This window comes from Pediculus humanus, genomic scaffold, assembly GCF_000006295.1.
Source record: "Pediculus humanus corporis 1103172108307 genomic scaffold, whole genome shotgun sequence".
Classification (NCBI taxonomy): Eukaryota; Metazoa; Arthropoda; class Insecta; order Psocodea; family Pediculidae; genus Pediculus; species Pediculus humanus.
The window spans coordinates 215091-220090 of NW_002987876.1; positions in this window are offsets into that span (position 1 = coordinate 215091).

The following is a 5000-nucleotide window of genomic DNA, read 5'->3' on the forward strand; positions in this document are numbered from 1 at the left end:
AAATTATTTAATTTCCGTAAGCGAAACATTAAAATAAATGAACATGAAAGAAATCGAAAGATTGCGACAACAACAAATCCCGAGGGATGGTTAAAAAGTAATTTTTATTTTTTATTTTTTTTTTTCGGCACCGAAATAAAAAAGGAAAAGAACCTGTTTTTCGAGGTTTGAAAAAATTTTTATTTTTTTCCCTTATTTGGTGTTTTTTTCATTATTATTATTAACAAAAGAGAAAGTAAAAAAAAAAAAAACTTTCGAGAGGATATAGAGTTGCGTGAAGACGCCATATTGTTTTTTTTTTTTTTTTTTTATAAAAAGCGAAAACGTGGAAAAAGTTTATTTCTGTTTTTTTGCCCGTAGGAGAATTTTTTTTTCTTTTAATTTAACGGAAACGATAATAATAATAATAATAATAATAATAATAATAATGCAACAAAAATGATTTTTTAATTTTTTTCTTTAACCACGATCTATTAGGTTATTCGCGAGTTCGACAAACGACTATTTCACAACAAACCTTATTATTATTATTCTTTTGTTTGTTTTAATTTCGATTCTTACTAATAAATATTCTACGTAAAAATTTTTTTCGTCTATTTACCCGATCGAAACCGGTTCATTAAAGCCTTCCAGTATAAAAAAAAAAAAAAAAATTAAAAATTCAGGGTTACAAACATAAAAAAAATGAAAGTTTTAATTTTGCATTTTTTTATGTGAAATACAAGAAGGTTAGTTAGGTCAACAACGAGTTTTTTTTTTTTTTTTAGAGCGAGAGAGAGAAAGAGAGAGAGAGAGATTAATATCGATTCGACGTAATCAAAAAAATAAAAAAATTGTCAATATCGATTTTATTGATTTTTCCTTTAAAAAAAAAAATTTTCCAGTGCGTACGTGGTGCGTGTGGTCCCCTCATCAATCTGTCCGGTGATGATTTCTTTAAAATGTTTATTTTCTAACGGATTATCATTATTATTATTATTATTATTATTATTATTATTATTATTATTATTATTATTATTATTAATCACGGTTCTTTTTGCACGATTTAAATCCCCCTCCCCCTCTCCCCGTTAACGATTTTTCAATATCGCGCTGTCGAAATTCGACACATTTCATAACATCCGGTTAAATAATTTTTTTTTTTTTTTTTTTTTTTTTTTTCCGTCGTGTCAGAAACTTGCGAGTGAAAATGTGAGAAATTTTTCTGTTGGATTCGTGCCATTTCTTTCCCCCTTCCCCCTTCCCTCCTCTACTAAAATTGTTTTTTTCTTTTCCCACTTCTTCAAATTCATTCATTTATAAATAAATGTGTGAATGGAACAAATTAATAAAGAGGAAAAGAGAGAAAGAGAAAGAGAGAGAGAGGAAGGACGAAAGGAAGGAAGAACTTGTTTGGGGGCGGGGAAGGAAGACTTTATTAAATTACCCTCATCACATTCCATCGAGTTTAAATTTATGATAAAATGATTGAATAATCGAAAAACCACAATAACGACAACGACAACAACGGTGACGTTGACGGCGACGATGAAACCGTTTCCGGTTTCGATAATTATTAATAAAAAAAAAAAAAAAAAAATTTTTTTTTTTTTCATTCGTGTGACATGAAAATATCATCGTAAAATTCCGTAAATTTATTTATTTATTTTTTTTTTAATATAAATAAAACGAAACCGATCGAGTTTGTTCGTTTGTTCGTTGTGTCGGTGGTGGTGGTGGTGGCGGCGGCGGCGGCGCGGATAATAAAAAAAAAAATACTGCATATGTTTAACCTCAAACCGCATTCTACAACAACACATCAAAAATCATTCCAAATATCGTTTTTTTTTCTTCTTTTTTTTTTTTTTTATTACGCTGATAAATATACCGAACAACCGACAACCGACAACCAACAACCGCTCGTTTCCAACAAGCGAAAACAAACTCGTGATTTGAAAGAAAAAAAAAAAAAAAAAAAAAAAAATTATTTCCGACCGAGCAGGGGTCCATTGTAAACGATTATTTTTTCATCTTTTTTTTAAAAAAGCCGCCGCCGCCGTCATCATCATCCCCTTCGTCTCCTCTATTCCGACAGCTTTTCTTATTTACACGTTTTTTTTTTCTTTTATTTCTGCGTTTACGACAGACGTGGAAATAGAGAGAGAGAGAAAAAATGAAAGTCTTTCAACTACAAACCATTTGAAAACGACATAAACATACGTTTAATCAAGACAACAACTTTCTCTGTCGTCCTTTATCCCCGCTAGTCATCATAGTAACGTTTTTTTTTTTTTTTTGCTTAATCCCACGTCTTGGTTAATAATAATAATAATAATAATAATAATGATAATTACGCCGATTTATTTTTCTATTTTTTCTTCTTTCCCCCCGTTTTCGCGGTTAGAAAATTTTTTTTTTTTTTTTTTGCGACGATTAAATTTTTTTATTTTTAATTTCGTCGTGGCATTAACTCGATTTTAATTAACTCCTTAATGATATTAGCAAATTAAAAAAAAAAAAAAAAAAAAGATTAAGACTGGAAAAAAGAAAAGAGAAAAAATTTTTTCTCTCTTTGTATTTTTTGCAATCGACTCCGACGACGGTAATGATGATGATGAGAATGAAAATAAATTTTTTAAATTTTAAAAAAACAAACAAACAAACACGTAATAAAAACCAATAAAAAAAAAAAAACGTTTAATTATGTTACGCACGCACTTAAAAAAAACGCATACGTACACGCAACACACGAAAAAAAAATTCGATTATATGATAAATCACTGAAATTTTATCGATACGTATCGATAAGTTACGAAATAATTTGGCAAAAGTTTTTTTTTCCAAACAAAACCCGCGCGTTTTTTTTTTTTTTTTTGTTGCAAATTTCAAACGTAATATAATAATAATAGTAATAATATAAATAAAAAAAATTAAAAATTAAAAATTAAAAGTTAAAAAAAAAAAAAACAACAACTTCTCTTTTCTAAAACCACGAAAGAACTGGAGGAAAAAACCTTAGAGAAATCTCACCGTGTAAGTCCAGCATTGTTTGATTAGATTACGTTTTGGAAACGTAAAAAGACCTTTCGTTCAATGTTAATTACGAATACATGTAAATTCATTTTACGAGTGATATTTTAAAAAAAAAAAATACATTTTTAAATAAAATCGTTTGAAATTAGTTTAAGTTAACGGCGTTCCTCCTTGGTTCGACTTATTACGAGACGTATCCTCTCCGTAACGTAAATATTTTTTACCGGTAAAAAGTATTTTACATCTCTCTCCCCCCCCCAGTCTCTCTGTCTCTCTCTTTTAAATTCCTAAGACATTTACGGATTCTATCGTTTAAAATTTTTTTTTTTTTAATAAATGAAATTGTACGTTTTTTTTTTTTTTTCATTTGTCGTTGTCGTACAAAAAAAATCGTACCTGAAACGTTTTTCTTTTATTCTGTTATTATTATTATTATTCGAAAAAAAATTTTCCACCCTCTCCCCCCTCCGTCTCTAATTTTTAAACACACTGATTGACGACGACTTAAAGTTCCAGTAAATTAACCATTCCAAATTTTTTTTCTTTACGGTTTCCAGTCTATAATTTTATTATTAATTCATTTTTTATTATTATTATTATCATCATCATCATCATTATTATTATCATTATTATTATTACGAAAAAAAAATTTTTTTGTCCGATTGTTTTGTTTTGTTTTGAATGATAGGCGAGAGCTACTTTTTCGTGCACGTGTTTTGTAATCCGTAAATATTCGGTAGGAATCATGAACGAACGCACACGCACACGCACGCACGCACACCAATCATAATTTAACGTGATTTGGAGGGAAAGGAGGGGAGGGGGAAAAAATTAATTAATTAATTGATTAATCAACGCGTTGTAACGATTTTACGAAAACGGAAATGATGTTGTAGGAAAAGGATGTCGTGGTTAACAAACTCCGGATGTTTAAATAATTTTAATTACGACTCAAATGTCAACATAAGAATCGTGTAACACGCACACGCACACAAACAAACAAATCATGTATTACGTCATCAATCAAACGGAAATTAATTTTTATTCGATATTTAATCGGATATTAATAATAATAATAATAATAATAATAATAATAATAATAATAATAATATTTTTTAATTAATCAATCGATGAATGACATTTGTTTTTTTTTTTTTTTTTTCAAATTGTTTTCGAATAAACTTTCTCTCCGGTCGATTATTAAAATTAATTTTTTTTTTTTTTTTTTTTTCATTCCAGTAGCTGTCTTTTAAAATAATAATAATGATGATGATGATAATAATAGTAGTATGGAATGAATGGATCAGTCAAGGAATGAATGGTTACGACAGCGAGTTTTGCGATATCCTAACAAATACACGAAAAATTTGGGGAGGAAAAAAAACAAAATCAAGCAGAATATCCGGTTGAAAATTAAAACCGGAAAAAGGGGTACGGGAAATGACGTCACACATTTCTCCTCTTTTTTCGATATAATTAAATTCGAAAAAAAAAAAAAAATCGAGTAGGGATGCGGAACGAAACCTGAAAAACTTCGACAAACGTAGAAAAAACGTAAACGTTTAAACAATAATATTAATAATAATAATAAAACAAACGAGAAATTATCATTAATATTATTATTATTAGTTCATTTATTTGTTCCATCTTATTAATTTTCTTTTACATAAGTGAAAGTTAATAAATAAATAAAAATTTAATAAGTGAATGCGTAAAGACAAAAGTCGCGAGAGCGCACGTAAAATTTTTTTTTCGTTTAAAACAATAATAATAATAATAATAATAATAATAATAAATTTTTCTTACTCGTTTAATTTTAAATGCATGAACTTTAAAACGCGTACAAATTTAAATTAACAATAATAATAATAATAATGATAATGATAATAACAGGGGAGGTAGAAAAAAAACAACATTAGCAAATTTTTTTTTTTTTTTTCCTCTCTCGGATCGGTCGGTCTGAATAATTTAATAAAATTAAAATAATT